Raw genomic sequence first — 18,687 nt, forward strand, 5'->3', positions numbered from 1 at the left:
AGCCAGTTCCTGTCAAAATAAAATAGAAATGGATAACATTCTAGAGAGAGTTTGAAATACCAAGGTACAATTTAAACCATATTTCTTCCACTACAACCACAATATTTTGGAGAGATCGCTGAGCCTAACTGTTCTGGCATGCCCGTTAGCCTCCGTCCTGCTTCAGCAATGAATGCAACGGGGCACATTCTGAGGGAGATGCGGTCAATCAGGTTGCAGGAAAACCACGCTATGCTTTTTTTTGAGATCCTGAAAAGGACAGAGGGGCCATGTATATGTGTGCAGCTGGATATGTAATTGCAGGTGGCGTAGCAAATTCTGCTGAAGCCCCACTGCCTGGTGTGGACGGTAGCTGTGCATGTTGCAGCAGAATTGTGCATGTGAGATCAAGGGGGCATGTCATGTGTTTGAGCACTTCACTCCCTTCCGGAAGCACGTGATTCCCTGAGTCCAAAAAATTTGTAAATTCTTTGGATGACCTGTGGACCGATCTTTCACGATGAAGAATTCCTTAAGAAGAATAGATCTCGGCCCACCATCCCAATGCCTCCATCTCAAAACAGCAACCTCCCACTGCCCTTAGTCTGCAAGGCAGTCCTTTCAAGTGCGATGATGACGCCGGGACCTTCGTTGCCTATTGTACGAGCTGAACTTTTGTGCTCATCAATTCAACGCTCTTTCCATCAACTCATCTTCTCTTTTGACGCTTCGTGTTTTGTGCTCCTTTGACTATCGGCATATCGGGTGACTGCAAACACTGAAGTTCTTGCTTACGGAGTGTGGAATAGTGTTTTCAAGTGATCGCTGTTCTGTCATGTTGACGCCGAGTGAATCTTTCTTTGGCAACATGGGCAGGCTGACAGCAGCGCGAGCGAAAGTAATGGCAAATTTCTTGACTTATTTCTGAATGTGAATGTTCTTTAGAAAAGGGATGCGGCGTTGCTTCTCCCCCGTGTAAAGGTCACGCATTCCAGACGTGGTTATGAGCGAACAGTTGCCGCAAGTGTTTGAAAAGAGCAAGAGAGGAAGTAGCCCTGCCCCGTGTGAGGATCAAACTCAGGACCTTCAGATGATGAGACTGACGCGCTACCAACCACGCCAACGAGGCCACCTGCAGTACACAGCCGGAAAGTTTGCCTCATGGATTTCAGTCGCCCGTTCCCTAATCTTTAGACGCCCTCTGCTGGATGGTGCATTTGCCTTTTGAGCTCACCGATACTTTTTTGGTCTGTTTCTGTTGCGAGTCTGTTTTTCAGATCTCACCTAGCACAAGTCTCTCTGGCTGAAGTGGCCTCTCTGCTTCAGCATCGTGCCCTCACTCAGCCATTAAAAACGTCACTCGGACTTCTGACATGCTGACATGAAATGTCAAGAGAGAGTGGCGGAGACGCTTAAGGCAGAGAGAAGATGAAGAGGGGGCGTGGCTGCGAAATGATTGACAGCTGCATGACGCTCTCCATGCAAGGCGTGACCACAGGCTAAAGGACACCTTTCGGCACATCAAGCTCTAAGCACACACCTGGAGGACGTGGGAAATGATCCCGCTACCTCTCGCATGCAAAGCGAGCGCTGTACCATGCAAGCTAACCCCCCTCCCTGGGGCTCATGCCTCGGTGTCGCCTAGTGCCGCTTGTTCCCCTCTTACCGGGTGCAGTTCACTGCCCTTCGTCTGCAAGGCAGTCGTGTAATTGCGGCTTTCTTGACTTATTGATGAAGGTCTGACTGGACGAGCGAATGACGCCTCTCCCCCGTCCTCAAGCTGGCTGACAGAATAAAATGGAAAGTGCTGCCGTGGCTCATTGGTTTAGGGGTATGATTCTCGCTTAGGGTGTGGGAGGTCCTGGGTTCAACTCGTGGATGAGCCCTTGTGTGTTCTTTTTGTCCTCGTCCACAAGACTGGGAACTGATATCCACATCACCTTGCAGCATCTGCTTATGGCAAACGATGGAATGTGACTAATGACTGAACGAGCCTGGTGAATACTCATCACGTGGCACAATGAGAGCGTGCAGTCAGCTGTCCAAGGCAGCAACCTCATTGCTCGTTCAAAAGAACACGTACTGAAAACTCATCACCACTATGTCGTAAATGAGCACCGCGATCGCTTGTTGTCATGCGTCCTTACTTGGGAAATGCAGAAGCAAAAACTGCCCTCTCTCAGCCACCGAAACGTGTGCGGCTCGCCTTGCACTCTCTGCGCCTCGCATATTTATGGAGCTGTCTGCTCTTCTTTCTGTTGAAGTACGCAAGTTACGGGGCGTACTGCAGACTATGATGTGCTCAATGACAGCTTTCAAGATTTGAAAACTATGAGCTTGATGGCTCAAGTCGAACGAATGTGGTTGTTACGCAATTGATGATCAAACGCACGTATTCTAACGATTCGTGAGAGTATGTTCTAAAGGTCCCTGGCTCGATCCCGGGTTTCGGCATTTTGTTTCATCGCGCCCTTTGTTCCTCTCTCCAGCGCCCTCTGCCTAAAGTGACGCGTCCCTTTCTCAGCCCGAAACGCAAGCGAGAAACCAGCAGCAGTCCCTACAGGTTTCCGTAGTGTAGCGGCTATCACATTCGCCTAACACGCGAAAGGTCCCCGGTTCGAGACTGGGTGCAAACAGCCTCTTCTTGCACGCTCCTGCACTTCACAGAGGTCTTGAACCACCAGTCATTTGTTCCCAATGTATTTCCGGTGCCTTCATGCACTCTTGTACCAAACGCACGTTTTTTCTGTACCTGGAGCCGATCATTTGCAATTGGGCTGTCCCGACAGACCACGACGAGCTCTGTCGGCTCAAAAGCAGCGCAGGACCTGCAAGAACAACAGAAAGATTAGCATCCAGCAGGGGCTTCTTAGTGAGCCCAAGATCTCATCAAGAATCGGCTCCAGCAACAGGGCTGGGCGCATTGTTCCATTCTCCGACCACTCTCGGTGTAAACAAGTCCCTCCTGGTCTCTGCTTGAATTGCACTTTCCTGCGTTTGCTTTGGTGTAACTGGCTTCCCCTGCATGGGCGAATGTGAAGAAGATCCTTAGTAAGTCATTGAAGAAACCCGAGAAGAGGTCGGAGTGGTCTCTGTCGTTCATCAACGATCCAGTCAGGCAGTACTCCTCTGTAAAGCGCCGTTCGTTCACATCAATTGGCTTTTTTTTGCCTTCATTCGTGCAAGTAGTAAAAGCAGACGCCCCTACTCTGCCGTGACCCGGATTCGAACCGGGGTTGTTGCGGCCACAACGCAAAGTACTGACCACTATACGATCACGGCGAGTTACCGATACACACGTGGCAGGGCGGAAAAGGCTGTGCTCTCTTCGTGTGACATAATTCGGGAAAGTCCTGACGTTGCATTTCAACTGAGCCCCAGTATACATCGACCCTTCGACACTCTGAGTGACAACTCTCTTGCGTGTTTTCTCATATTTATGTAGTTTGCTTGCATGATGCCCGGAACAGCAGGGTGGTGCACTCCCATATGGTCTAGCGGTTAGGATTCCTGGTTTTCACCCAGGTGGCCCGGGTTCGACTCCCGGTATGGGAACGTGTCAATTTTGCCTCCTGCTTTCCAAAAGATCAGCACTGTGTACGAAGGAGCCGCATTAAAACTACTCAACGTGCAAAACGTGCGAGAAGAGGGGGCGCTAGTTTCCAGCCGAAACTTCTCGCGTGTGAGACGAGCTGACCATCGCTGCAGGAGGTGGGAGGGTCACTCTGGTAGACAGGGCTGACCTTCGGCAATAGGATTTATACTCTCCAAGATGATATTTGCACTTTCTGGAGAGGCGATTTTCTCCACTTCAGTAGCCCGATTTCGTCGATTGCGTGGAGAGGGCTGTAGAATGTGGCGCCGTCTTTCCTGCTCCGTCCATGACAGGCGTGCTGGTCTCTGGAGAGAGAGCACGGTCCATCAGCGCACCCCAATAAAGGCACTGGAAGCAGCTGAATCGCATTGGCGAAGCTCAGCGCTGGGCCGCTGGGCACATCTGACCACAGTTTCCGTAGTGTAGTGGTCATCACGTTCGCCTCACACGCGAAAGATAACCGGATCGAAACCGGGCGGAAACAGACCAGACTTCTTCTGTCGCCACGCACAAAAGGGGATTGGGGATTCGCCTAGTGCTGTGATCGAACAGACCCACTCACCTCTTAGTGTGGCGGGATCTGCACAGTGCATGTCGCAGCGCATCCTGCTTTCACTTCAATGCGCGTCCTGATGTACCCCGGTCTCCCGCGTGACAGGTGGGGACAGGTGACAGGTCCACGTGACAGGTCCTATACTAACGAGGAAGACATCACTCTCTCCGACCCCCGGCATCGTGTCCCGACCCACCGTGCTGGAAGCCGACTCGTGCTGTGATTCCTTTACGGAGCAGAAATGACAACCGAGGAGCCGAGAGATCATTTCAGCATTTCGCGTCTGAACGGAAAACACAAACGACCAACTCGGAATGACTTGCCTTTGACGCTTATATACCTCTTAGTGTGGCGGGATCTGCACAGTGCATGTCGCAGCGCTCCCTGCTTTCACTTCAATGTGCTTCCTGATGTCGAGTCGTGTGCCGTGCGGAGGCTCTGAAAGCGAGAGCAATGAAAAGGTGCACGACACTGTGAAATAAACATTAATAAACGCATATATAACGTCGAAAACACATCTAACACTAGGAGTATACAGCACTCTGCACAGTGTACGAAGTAAATTATTTTCGCAGTAATTAATTATATTTACTATATTTATTATACACGTGTAAATTAATTACTGCGAAAATAATTTACTTCGTACACTGTGCAGAGTGCCGTATACTCCTAGTGTTAGATGTGTTTTCGACGTTATATATGCATTTATTAATGTCGTCGATTTTACGGTTGCAATTCGACGTTGATTATACGTCGAGGCGACGTATATATACGTATAGCCGTATTTTCGCCGTGAATATACTGTAACGCTTACGGCCGACAGGCGCTGTGTAAGAGCCGGCGTACCAGAGCGGGTGACGTCACCGCCCTTCCCTGTGATAGCAGGACCACAGCTACTGGGCTGTGGAGAGATCTCTCTTTAGCTCACGGGGCTAGGTCGCTGCAGAGAGACGCGGAAGTCCCGGGTTCGAGCCCCGGACGGTGCAGGGGCCGACCTAATGCGGCAAGGGCGCCCGCCTGAGCCCCCGTTGTGTTACATTGGTGTCAGAAGCGGGGTGGGATAGCCCTTCGCCGGGGACGGCGATTTAAGCGGGGGAGAGTGTAACGCTTACGGCCGACAGGCGCTGTGTAAGAGCCGGCGTACCAGAGCGGGTGACGTCGCCGCCCTTCCCTGTGATAGCAGGACCACAGCTACTGGGCTGTGGAGAGATCTCTCTTTGGCTCACGGGGCTAGGTCGCTGCAGAGAGACGCGGAAGTCCCGGGTTCGAGCCCCGGACGGTGCAGGGGCCGACCTAATGCGGCAAGGGCGCCCGCCTGAGCCCACGTTGCGTTACAATACGTATATTCGACGAATCAATGCCCACAGCTTGGCATACAAGGGTTTTGCGGAGGGGTCTTGCCACCTGCCTGAAAAAAAACAGTAAAATGTTTGAGTGCCTATAGAGTTTCTATTTTTATTTTCTTGAGAAAAGTTGATACCATTTCCTGGAAACCCCGTCCCCCATCAGTGCGCGGTGCCCGGGGAAAAATCTGTAGGGGGGCGTCTGAAATTCTGAGTGGGGGTGATATTTCGGTTGAAACGGAGCTGTACGGTGCAGCTACCCAAATGAAATCTCGCAGCTATGCCATTAATTAGTGCTTTATGATAGAAGATATCGACTAGCAATCTGGTATTTGCGATGAAGTTCAGTTTCACATTTTTCGTCACTCTCACTGGAGAGTATTGCCTGGAGCGAAAAGTACCATAAGCGTTCATTTTTGCAGCTACATGGACGTTCTGAATCGTTAAGAAAAAATGTTGTAAAACCAACAGAAAGCACAGACTGCTATAACTAGTCCTAGTTATATAACGATTTTAAGTATAATGATAAACTACTGCAAGGAATCGGTCCACCTGAGCAAACAGGATCGTAATGTTGACACTCAATAACGACACTGATATGTGCAGTTCCTGGACGGATAGCCCTCCTGCCCATCAAACAGACTGAGTGACTGTTCCTGTCATTTAGTGTTGTCTGACCATTGACAAAGTACAACTATTTTTTTAGGGCGCAAATTAAGTTAGGTAAATCTTTTTGCCCAAAACTGAAGGGGCAACATTCCCCCCTCCTCCCGTGATGCCAGGCCTGTCCCCATCCTATTCCATAATGTCATTATATATAATACCATACAACAGTGACCGATCCTTACTAACTACATGCGTTAAAATTGCACATCAGCTCATAGCAGGGGGCACATAGCCGCGATGTATTATCAATGTTATATTTCAACCATAATATCGACAACATTAATAAACGCATACGTTGAGAAAATATCGAACCCAGCATATTTTCCGGTTATATACAACAATGCATTGCTAGTATTCGTTGGTCACAATTTTGGACACGTTTTTCAAACGTAGAAGTATATCCGCAAATATTTCAGCAATCCTCTTTTGACGAGTAAGTATGAACAATAATAATACTATCTGAATACATACAGATCTTTCTTAATATTATTTTGATTAAAATAGTACGTGAATAAGCAAAAAATGGCACATAAAATAGTGTGAATGGGGAAGATGACACAAAATCGTTTTGCCGTTTCTCTATTCTTATTCTATGTTGTACTTTCAAACTTTGGGTACTCTTTAATTAGGACAGACTTTATTGCTCAACTGCTATGATGCAAGCCAAATTTTATACATTTATTTCAGTTTTGAGCTTAGTAAACCGTTCACTTTTTAGATTATACTAAAGAAGATATTAATCATCATTTATTTGGGAAGTAATATTATATAATTTTCTCCTAGCTGCGGTGCTGAAGTCCCACCCTACATCAACAGAAAAAGAAATAAAGGAGCATGCAATGTGTTACTTGAAGAATGCATATGAAAGACAGGGGGCCAGGAGATCTGGACACTGAAAATAATAGGTTTTTGGTTCTAACTGTTAGGACAATTAGACAGGGTTTGCAAATAGTGGAAAAAAATCATCTTAACTTCCATTGTAATATTTTTTTTTCTTGGAAATATAGAAGTTGTACATTTTAAAATGTATATTTGAATCAAAATGTGGTTTTGAGTTAGTGTGTTAATGTAATTAGTTTTGTGTTTGTCATTACTATACTGTATATTGCCATGTTACCAGAATTTGTAGCTGAAGTTTAAGACTAGTTGTGTTTTTTTATGATTATTGCCCATATGTTGATTGTTGATTGATTGTATACAATGTATAATTTGAAATACATATGTTTCAGGTGTGAATGTGTATTTTCAGAATACATTTCTAAATCTAATCATTGGCTTGGTTTACTTGTTTCTACACCTATAAAATCTATCTTTGATGTATAATAGACCTCTACCCATATACGTATAATAGTCCTCTAAAGTTATCCGTATAATAGACCTCTAAAGTTATCCGGAACTCCAACCATATATGTATAATAGTCCTCTAAATTTATCCGTATAATAGAACTCCAACCATTTATGTATAATGAACGTCTAAACATAGACGTATAATTGACGTATAACTTTAGACGTATATTAGAATTTCATTCTACACGAATTGTAGACCACATTTAGACGTATAAGGTATGCGTTTAATAGACGTATATTATACGTCTTTTGCCCACTGGGTGGGCTCCAGATGCACATGGAAGCAATCAAGTGTTTCATCCGAGCTGTTTCAAAGACTGCCCAAGAGCTTTCCTTTCACAGAGGCGCAACGATTAATGATGGGGGTGCACCCTTCAATGCGCCTTACGACTCTAGGGAGTGATTGAGACGATTCGTAGCGTGTGCTCATTTCTCTCTATTCCCCGTGTTGCAGTGGTAGGATGACGTAAATTACTGCTTCGACACGTAACGCCATTATAATCACGTGCAGGAGCTGAGGGCTTTAGTTTTGTTTCGTTTTCCATGGCGTTCGTAAGCGCGCAAATCAAAGGCAAGTCCTGCGTCTAACACGAACGTAAATGCTTTTGAAAGTGCAGTGTGGTGCAGCTTGTAAAATCCTTGTCCACATTTGTGGTTTGTTGATGTTTGTTCTGTCTGCCAAAGTTGCATTTTGACATCCGGACGGGGGGACTTTATCATTTGAACGTGAAGCCAGCCTTAAACCCTCTGAGGTGTGTCTGTCTGCCGGCACGTATCTTGTGAAAGGTATTTTTTTTTTAACGGAGAGCAACTTTAAAAAGGTATCCGCAGCCACCTCGCAGTCCGTGTTTGATTATAGGAGGAATGCGGCGGCAGCGGGCTCGCTTTTGTCGTGGTCGAGTGGTTAAGGCGATGGGCTCGAAATGCGTTGGGGACTCCTCGCGCAGGTTCGAAACCTGCCGACTCCGGCGTCTGCCGCATGTCGCCTTGTGCCTGCGCGGCAGAGGCGAAGTGCTGCTTCTCCTTTCCTGGTACTATAACAACGCGAAATCGCTTGGACCTGCTGCCATGGACATCAATTCTTCAGATAACCACACACTTTGCCTTCGCACCTCTGGTGCTCTGCTTATGCCTTTGAAAACCTAATGAATAAAGCTGAAAGAACCGACACGATATGTAGGTGCTGGTAAAGCACGCAGTAAAGAACTGTTAACAGCAAGGGTTTCAGTGGGTTAACTGAGGAGAAGGCGTGATCGCTAATTGTTGACTTTTTATTTGGTGTTAGAAACACTCTTACTGTGCATGACGTGCAACAAATGTAGCCACAGAAATTGCATCACGCTTTCATGTATGCTATTGCAAACACCAACGTTGCCTAGATAGAAAACCGAAATAGCCGTGGGTTTGCTTGCTGATCTGAAGGATCTCTCTTCGAATCTCTATCATTTGTCAATGGAAGTAAAAGGCGCTGCAATCTGATACGTTCAGAATCAAACCCGCAGCTGTTGTTCGACTTTATTTCTTGACTAATTACAACTGAGTGTCGCATGAGCAGTTACATAAACTTGTCTGGTATATTTGAACACAAATGCCGTTCTTCAATTAAAACTAACAGTACATTGTCAGGGACATTCAGTTCTATACAAACAAGAGACAGACAAGAGAATATTTCTACCGTTCATGTGGACTACGTGTTGACTTACTGATCGGAATAATTGAAAGGTTCGGGCTCATAGCCGATGCAGTGCGTGCTAATTAGAACAGCAACGCTGAGCTCTCAGCACCGTACTGAGCCCAGGTGTTTTTCTAAAGCTGTCAGGTGCAGTTCATTTAGATGAAGGAAATCTCTTACTGGGTACGATTACAATGCAGTAAGTAGCACAGACTACTTAGGGAGCAGCCCGATGCGTTTAAAAATGACCCGAGCCAGGTAGGAGTCGAACCTACAATCTCCTGATTCGTAATCAGACGCCTTATCCATTGCGCCACTGGACCTGGTGTAACACTGCAGGACTGTAACCCAGTGAGCTCAGCCCTGCAACTAGTAAATTATTACCCCCGGTCCATTCTTTTCCAAAAGTGAGAAACACCTGTTTTCTACATGTTGTCTGTTTTAAAACCATATCTCTTTAAACCAAACCAAGAGTTTGTCTTTTGCACTGCTATTCTGATTCATTTCGATTTCAAAGAAAAAAAAAACATTACCTTCCAAAGCATCATAAAATTGTCCCTTCTTCCAGACTCTACTTCTCTCTTGTAGTAGTACAGCAGACCTTTCCAAGTGAGCAGATCACAGAGTCCGAAATGAGCTTCCTCCATCAAGCAAAGTACCTGAACATGACTCTGTCATCATAAAAGCGCCCCTGTAATAAAGAAATTAAATCCGAAATCAAGAGGGCAGTTGCCTACTGAAATACAAGAAGTCATCAATTTTAACCTAGCAACACATTAAAGGCTGCATCTATACAAGTACGATTCTAGAAATGCTCACCAGATTACGTTTTAAGAAGGAACTGTGCCTCAGGTTCCGCCGAGATCTTAACTCGGATGGCAGGATTCAGAGTCCGGAGTGCGGACTGATGGCGCACGGAGGGTCCATATACTGTGGATCCCTCAGTGATCTTCCGCGTATTCAAACCGCCAGCGTGTGACTCCCCTGTCCCCGTGACCTCATTGCTCTGCTCTCTCCTCTGTGCAGCTGAGCCCGACTCACGGTAAAGTGAAAAAAAATATGCCCTCAATGTGAGATTTAGTCTGGAGCGAGGATAGATGTTACCTTTTTATCATTGAACAGGATGTATGTGATGTGGCGACTAGGTTCAATTTTGTATCCTCTTTAAAAGATTAAGGACTGGGGTGAGCGTGATTTACCAGCTACGAACCCGACGTGCGCACCGTTTAAGCTGCATAGACTCGGTCGTTTAACTCTTCTCCATTAGTAGGGTTAAGGTTAAAGAAAAAAACATTGCTGACTTCTTTTTTTTTTGCCAGCCGCTAGCGCTGATTAGCAAGGTTTGTATTTCATGTTTTGCAAGTTGCATCCATTTTAAGAAAAACAAGTCGCGTTAAAGACAGGAAATGAATACTTGCATTTAATTAAGTCTAGCCGTAGGCGGTTGTCCATAATGACCAGTACTGTTCAAGAAGACAGAACAAAGAAGGCACCGCTGGGATTCGAACCCAGGATTTCCTGTTTACTAGACAGGCGCTTTAACCAACTAAGCCACAGCACCCCGGGAGTGTTGTCCTTTTGCAGCCACTTGGACACACCTTTAGAAAAACATTTTGTTAGGCATTCTGCCTCAGCCTAAACACCTATAGCTTGCAAAGCGCATGCTATTAGACAGGCACCTCTGCAAGACCTTAAGAGTCTCTTAAACTAGTGATAGTAAGGTGTTCCCAATGGGTGATGTTCGGCTTTCAAATCATCTCTCCGTGGAAGCGCCGAGATGCAGCTGTTTAAGGCTTAGAAGCAGCTGACTGTTTCACTACCTAGCTGATCACTGTCAGTCAGGGAGCTTAGAGGTGAAAAGCCTGTCTGAGAGACAATTCGCCATCGATCAGTTCAATATGTTCCGTACCAGCTCGGCGCACCCGAGATCATCTTGGTAGCCGTGTAGCTCAGATGAGTGAGAGCTTGTGTGTATTTACCACTGTGATTGGATGCCGGCCCTTCTCAGGTCACAGTAAACCTTCTGCTCAAAAAAAGTGAGGTAAAACCTCACTCTGCACAGTAAAACCTAAAAAAGTGAGGTTTTATTTAATCTCTGACCAAGGGAAACGTTTCATTTTTTCAAAGAAATGTTTGTTAAAAAATAAAGTCATAGTTCCATGGGATTCAATCATAGACCGTGTGACATGGAAGTCAGGAACCTAACCCACTAAAGCACTACAGAAACATTATCGACAGACAATGTACAGCGTGTACTATTCTTGTGTTGCGGTACATGAATATAATTATATCGTTATTAATTTCTAATTTATAACTTTATTAACTTTATAAATTAACTTTATAAATTTATTAACGTTATTAATTAATTTCACGACGCACAGACAGAGCGTGGGGAGCCGCCGCCTGCAAACACGGCTCCAGGCAGGACTCCGCTCTGCAGGAGCCGCAGAGCAGAGGAGATGGGGGCAGCTTAGCTCCTGTGCAGAGACCTGAGCTGTTGTTGCTGCGGACGCTGTCTTTTCTGCACTCGGGGTAGGAGTGAATGTTGAGTTGCCCTTAGAAATGAAGCAGAGCACTTCAACGGCACGGGTGTGTGTGTGTGCGCCCTGGTGATTCTGGGAGACAGATCGAACCTGGGCTAAAAGAGAGGGGGCTTAGCCCTCTTCCATTTACTAGTTCAAAGTTGTACAACCCATTTGTATCTGCTAGGCGGCGCAGTCGTCGTGCACAAAGAACGCTTTGAAAAGCGTCAAAGGCAAGCCATTCTGAGTTGGTCGTTTGTGTTTTCCGTTCAGACGCGAAATGCTGAAATGATCTCTCGGCTCCTCGGTTGTCATTTCTGCTCCGTAAAGGAATCACAGCACGCGTCGGCTTCCAGCACGGTGGGTCGGGACACGATGCCGGGGGGTCGGAGAGAGCGATGTCTTCCTCGTTAGTATAGGACCTGTCACCTGTCCCCACCTGTCACGCGGGAGACAGGGGTACATCAGGACGCGCATTGAAGTGAAAGCAGGATGCGCTGCGACATGCACTGTGCAGATCCCGCCACACTAAGAGGTGAGTGGGTCTGTTCGATAACAGCGCTAGGCGAATCCCCAATCCCCTTTTGTGCGTGGCGACAAAAGAAGTCTGAAGTCCGTTTCCACCCGGGGACCTTTCGCGTGTGAGGCGAACGTGATAACCACTACACTACGGAAACAGTGGTAAGATGTGCCCAGCGGCCCAGTGCTGAGCTTCGCCAATGCGATTCAGCGGCTTCCAGTGCCTTTATTGGTGTGCGCTGATGGACTGTGCTCTCTCCAGAGTCCAGCACGCCTGTCATGGACGGAGCAGGAAAGGCGGCGCCACATTCTACAGCCCTCTCCACGCAATCGACGAAATCGGGCTACTGAAGTGGAGAAAATCGCCTCTCCAGAAAGTGCAAATATCATCTTGGAGAGTATAAATCCTATTGCCAAAGGTCAGCCCTGTCTACCAGAGTAACCCTCCCACCTCCTGCAGCGATGGTCAGCTCATCTCACACGCAAGAAGTTTCGGCTGGAAACAAGCGCCCCCTCTTCTCGCACGTTTTGCACGTTTGAGTAGTTTTAATGCGGCTCCTTTGTACACGGTGCTGATCTTTTGGAAAGCAGGAGGTAAAACTGACACGTTCCCATACCAAAGTCGAACCCGGGCCGCCTGGGTGAAAACCAGGAATCCTAACCGCTAGACCATATAGGAGCGCACAACCCTGCTGTTCCGGGCATCATGCAAGCAAACTACAGAAATATTAGAAAACACGCAAGAGAGTTGTCACTCAGAGTGTCGAAGGGTCGATGTATACTGGGGCTCAGTTGAAATGCAACGTCAGGACTTTTCCGAATTATGTCACATGAAGAGAGCACAGCCTTTTCCGCCCTGCCACGTGTGTATCGGTAACTCGCCGTGATCGTATAGTGGTCAGTACTTTGCGTTGTGGCCGCAACAACCCCTGTTCGAATCCGGGTCACGGCAGAATAGGGGCGTCTGCTTTTACTACTTGCACGAATGAAGGCAAAAAAAAGCCAATCGATGTGAACGAACGGCGCTTTACAGAGGAGTACTGCCTGACTGGATCGTTGATGAACGACAGAGGCCACTCCGACCTCTTCTCGGGTTTCTTCAATGACTTACTAAGGATCTTCTTCACATTCGCCCATGCAGGGGAAGCCAGTTACACCAAAGCAAACGCAGGAAAGTGCAATTCAAGCAGAGACCAGGAGGGACTTGTTTACACCGAGAGTGGTCGGAGAATGGAACAATGCGCCCAGCCCTGTTGCTGGAGCCGATTCTTGATGAGATCTTGGGCTCACTAAGAAGCCCCCGCTGGATGCTAATCTTTCTGTTGTTCTTGCAGGTCCTGCGCTGCTTTTGAGCCGACAGAGCTCGTCCTGGTCTGTCGGCACAGCCCAATTGCAAATGATCGGCTCCGCGTACAGAAGGAACGTGCGTTTGGTACAAGAGTGCATGAAGGCACCGGAAATACATTGGGAACAAATGACTGGTGGTTCAAGACCTCTGTGAAGTGCAGGAGCGTGCAAGAAGAGGCTGTTTGCACCCTGTCTCGAACCTGGGACCTTTCACATGTTAGGCAAACGTGATAACCACTACACTACGTAAACCTGTAGGGTTTGTTGCTGGTGTATCGCTTGCGTTTCGGGCTGAGAAAAGGACGCGTCATTTTAGGCAGGGGGCGCTGGAGAGAGGAACAAAGGGAGCGATGAAACAAAATGCCGAAACCCGGGATCGAGCCAAGGATCTTTAGAACATACTCTCACGAATCGTTAGAATATGTGCGTTTGATCATCAATTGCGTAACAACCACATTCGTTCGACTTGAGCCATCAAGCTCATAGTTTTCAAATCTTGAAAGCTGTCATTGAGCACATCATAGTCTGCAGTACGCCCCGTAACTTGCGTACTTCAACAGAAAGAAGAGCAGACAGCTCCATAAATATGCGAGGCGCAGAGAGTGCAAGGCGAGCCGCACACGTTTCGGTGGCTGAGAGAGGGCAGTTTTTGCTTCTGCATTTCCCAAGTAAGGACGCATGACAACAAGCGATCGCGGTGCTCATTTACGACATAGTGGTGATGAGTTTTCAGTACGTGTTCTTTTGAACGAGCAATGAGGTTGCTGCCTTGGACAGCTGACTGCACGCTCTCATTGTGCCACGTGATGAGTATTCACCAGGCTCGTTCAGTCATTAGTCACATTCCATCATTTGCCATAAGCAGATGCTGCAAGGTGATGTGGATATCAGTTCCCAGTCTTGTGGACGAGGACAAAAAGAGCACACAAGGGCTCAGCCGGGAGTTGAACCTGGGACCTCCCACACCCTAAGTGAGAATCATACCCCTAAACCAATGAGCCACGGCAGCACTTTCTATTTTATCCTGTCAGCGAGCTTGAGGACGGGGGAGAGGCGTCATTCGCTCGTCCAGTCAGACCTTCATCAATAAGTCAAGAAAGCCGCAATTACACGACTGCCTTGCAGACGAAGGGCAGTGAACTGCACCCGGTAAGAGGGGAACAAGCGGCACTAGGCGACACCGAGGCATGAGCCCCAGCGAGGGGGGTTAGCTTGCATGGTACAGCGCTCGCTTTGCATGCGAGAGGTAGCGGGATCGTTTCCCACGTCCTCCAGGTGTGTGCTTAGAGCTTGATGTGCCGAAAGGTGTCCTTTAGCCTGTGGTCACACCTTGCATGGAGAGCGTCATGCAGCTGTCAATCATTTCACAGCCACGCCCCCTCTTCATCTTCTCTCTGCCTTAAGCGTCTCCGCCACTCTCTCTTGACATTTCATGTCAGCATGTCAGAAGTCCGAGTGACGTTTTTAATGGCTGAGTGAGGGCACGATGCTGAAGCAGAGAGGCCACTTCAGCCAGAGAGACTTGTGCTAGGTGAGATCTGAAAAACGGACTCGCAACAGAAACAGACCAAAAAAGTATCGGTGAGATCAAAAGGCAAATGCAACATCCAGCAGAGGGCGTCTAAAGATTAGGGAACGGGCGACTGAAATCCATATGAGGCAAACTTTCCGGCTGTGCACTGCAGCTGGCCTCGTTGGCGTAGTTGGTAGCGCGTCAGTCTCTTTATCTGAAGGTCCTGAGTTTGATCCTCACACGGGGCATGGCTGCTTGCTCTTTTCAAACACTTGCGGCAACTGTTCGCTCATAACCACGTCTGGAATGCGTGACCTTTACACGGGGGAGAAGCAACGCCGCATCCCTTTTCTAAAGAACATTCATATTCAGAAATAAGTCAAGAAATTTGCCATTACTTTTGCTGTCAGCCTGCCCATGTTGCCAAAGAAAGATTCACTCGGCGTCAACATGACAGAACAGCGATCACTTGAAAACACTGTTCCACACTCACGCTGGTACGGAACATATTGAACTGATCGACGGCGAATTGTCTCTGAGACAGGCTTTTCACCTCTGAGCTCCCTGACTGACAGTGATCAGCTAGGTAGTGAAACAGTCAGCTGCTTCTAAGCCTTAAACAGCTGCATCTCGGCGCTTCCAAGGAGAGATGATTTGAAAGCCAAACATCGCCCATTGGGAACACCTTACTATCACTAGTTTAAGAGACTCTTAAGGTCTTGCAGAGGTGCCTGTCTAATAGCATGCGCTTTTCAAGCTATAGGTGTTTAGGCTGAGGCAGAATGCCTGTTAACAAAATGTTTTTCTAAAGGGGCCTCGCACTCTTTTCCAAGCAATGGTCACCCACCGAGTGTCACAATGTAGTCATGTCCTAGGACGTCACCTGTTAGTCTCCATTTGTCTGCCACCAACACTTTAGGTTACGGGGTCACAACCGCACCCCGGAGCGCAGAGGAGCCGTTGGCGTTCTGGTGGCGCAGATTGGGCTGAAGGTGGGGCGCTTGAATCTCGCTGTTGGAGGCCGTCTGAAACTGACCCAAGCCTTTCCCTTGAATTAAATGTAAATAAGATATGAACCCCAGATGCACATGGAATCAATCACGTGTTTCCTTTGAGCCGTTTCAAAGACTGCTCCAGAGTTTACCTTGCACAGATGCGCAAAGATTAATGATGGGGGTGCATGCTTCCAGGCGCCTTACAACTGTAGGGACTGATTAGAGACAATTCGTAGCGTGTGTTCGTTTCCATATACGCCCCGTGTTGCAATGGTAGGATGAAGTCAAATACGGCTTGGACGTGTAACGGCATTCTATCCAACTGCAGGACTTGAGGGTTTTTTTGTGCTTTGTTCTGTTTTCGTTGACATCGCATTCGTAAGAGCGTCAAAAAAAGGCAATTCCAGCATCTAACACGAATAAAAGGGCTATTGAAACTGCAGGGCTGCGCAGCTTCTAAAATCCTTGCACACAATTCTCCGTTATTGTTACTTCCTTCTTTCTGTCTAACAAAGTTCCCTTTTCCTAACCGGACGGGGAGACTTTATCATTCCAACTTGAAGCCAGCCTTAAGTCCTCTGAGGCGCATTTGTCTGCTAGCATGCTTTTGTGAAAGTTCAAATTCGGACAAACACAATCTGTGGCGTTTAGCGTGACATAGTCTTGCAGGCATCGTGCTGTCTCACTGCAATACTATACCGCTGGAGGAAACAGTCCATCTGGCCATGAAACTCATTTGAACGTCTAGCTACAGCAACTAACAATATCATGATTTATTCAGGATGTGTGGAATCAGAATGTCCCGGAGACAGCTTCCGAAATCGTGAGCATTCTCTGGTGGTGTCTTGCTGGGATCCTGTGGGCGTGTGTTGGTGGTATAGTGGTGAGCATGCAAAAGCCACTGCATTGGCCAGGAATCGAACCCGAGCCTCTTACTTGGCAGGCAAGAATTCTTCCACTGAACCACCAATGCTCAATACCTGTACCTTCAAAAAAGACGCTTTTTTGGTGCTCTGTTCAAAAAGCGTCGACATCTGTTTCCAGCTGCAAAATGCCATCCGTGGACGCTGAAGAATTTATTTATTTAGACACCGCTCAGAATCCCCTGTAAGATTCTCCCTCAGTTCTTTTGAGCAGTGTTTTACCTCTTTCAAAAGGCTTCACTTTCCTAGTCACATTCCAAGGCTCATTGAACCCGGGCTGTTTCCTCCAGCGGTATAGTATTGCAGTGAGACAGCACGATGCCTGCAAGACTATGTCACGCTAAACGCCACAGATTGTGTTTGTCCGTTCGTGTCAGTCGTCGTACAACCACGGGAAGTGGGACACAAACATGCTGCAATGCTTTCAGGACGTTAGGATTTGTTTATGCAACATCCGAGAAGAGTACTTGTGGCTTGAATGTGAACTGTACGTGCCCGCCCCCTTTCCTCTGTAGTGCATGAGTTCCTCCTGGCATGCCCTTCGTCATTGTTCTGTCATCTTGTATTTAAAGGGTTGTATTCCTGCTGCTGAAAATAAGCAACGATTTTCTCACAACGCCCTTTGTTTCCGACGGAGCCCTTGTCTGTCATGAAATTCTTCAAAACCTCAAGCTAGAAGAAGAAGACGACAAATATGAAGCGTTACAGCAACGACATGCCATGAGACGATTGATAACGATTTCCGTAGGATCCCCGCGGTTGCCTGGCAACCGTTAGCTTTGCGCAGTGGCAGTATCTTAGCCTGTGAGGTTTAGCCGAGGCGCGATTATTACTAGTTGAAAACTTTTCCCAATACCCCCCTTCCGCCGGTTTGCAATACAATCGGCGAAAGCAATTTTTGACAGTCTCGTCAGAGACTGAGCAAGGTGTTTAAAGACAGATTTTGTCATGGTAACATCATGATAGAAAGAAACGAGCTTGTTACGTTTCAACAGAAACGCTCTTTAGCTCTTTCAGCGTTATGCAGAGAACAGCGTCTGTCGAGATCACTTTTGAGTCAGCGCGAAACGCCGTGTGCTGTCAGTTTGATTTCATATTGCTCGTAGCGGCGCCCGGCTTTTGTCTGTCAAACGTTAGGTTGCGCTTCTTCATGCTGCATCGTCGGCATGAGTGGAGCTTTATAAACGTCTGTACTTACTGCGCCCCATAAGAAATCGTTTGTCCCCGTTCAAAAGAGATTGTGCGATGTCCTGCAGCAAACCTTTGACAGTTTGAAAAGAGGAATTTATTCTGCTTCCTGTGCGTGCAGTAGTTACAAAGTTGATCGCCTTTACACGATCTGCTGCAGTTTTCAGTGGGCGGGCTTTGTCAAATGGCTTGGAAAAACGCACTGTGTTTCGGCTGGGGAAACATCATGAGCAGTGTCCTGCATGTTTTCTGTGTATAGCTGTCTTTTAACGCATACAGAATTCATTTGAAATCATTGATTTCTCCAATTAACAAGGGTCCCTTAAAGGATGAGTCAAAGTAACGTCTAATCGGATTAGTTTCCTTAGAGCTGGTTCAGAGTTTGCTCAAGAGTTTACCTTTCACAGATGCGCAAAGAAGAATGTTGGGGGTGCACGCTTCAAAGCGCCTTACAGCTGTAGGGAGTGATTCGAGACGATTCGTGGCGTGTGCTCGTTCCCATATACCGTACGCCCCGGGGTGCAG

The 18,687-nt window shown here is 47.4% G+C and overlaps 5 non-coding genes across 5 annotated transcripts; 2 read left to right on the forward strand and 3 right to left on the reverse strand.

Moving 5' to 3' along the window:
• Positions 1 to 1,035: 1,035 nt before the first annotated feature.
• On the reverse strand, positions 1,036 to 1,108 carry trnam-cau (transfer RNA methionine (anticodon CAU)). Its single transcript has one exon. It is a non-coding gene; the product is annotated as a tRNA-Met (tRNA).
• Positions 1,109 to 3,189: 2,081 nt separating this feature from the next.
• trnah-gug (transfer RNA histidin (anticodon GUG)) lies at positions 3,190 to 3,261 on the reverse strand. Its single transcript has one exon. It is a non-coding gene; the product is annotated as a tRNA-His (tRNA).
• A 201-nt stretch (positions 3,262 to 3,462) lies between these two features.
• Positions 3,463 to 3,534, forward strand: trnae-uuc (transfer RNA glutamic acid (anticodon UUC)). Its single transcript has one exon. It is a non-coding gene; the product is annotated as a tRNA-Glu (tRNA).
• A 7,108-nt stretch (positions 3,535 to 10,642) lies between these two features.
• Positions 10,643 to 10,716, reverse strand: trnat-agu (transfer RNA threonine (anticodon AGU)). The gene has a single exon. It is a non-coding gene; the product is annotated as a tRNA-Thr (tRNA).
• Positions 10,717 to 17,749: 7,033 nt separating this feature from the next.
• Positions 17,750 to 17,891, forward strand: LOC138235149 (U4 spliceosomal RNA). Its single transcript, XR_011188034.1, has one exon. It is a non-coding gene; the product is annotated as a U4 spliceosomal RNA (small nuclear RNA).
• Positions 17,892 to 18,687: the final 796 nt, after the last annotated feature.

This window comes from Lepisosteus oculatus, unplaced genomic scaffold (genome assembly GCF_040954835.1).
Source record: "Lepisosteus oculatus isolate fLepOcu1 unplaced genomic scaffold, fLepOcu1.hap2 HAP2_SCAFFOLD_78, whole genome shotgun sequence".
In the NCBI taxonomy this organism is placed as follows: Eukaryota; Metazoa; Chordata; class Actinopteri; order Semionotiformes; family Lepisosteidae; genus Lepisosteus; species Lepisosteus oculatus.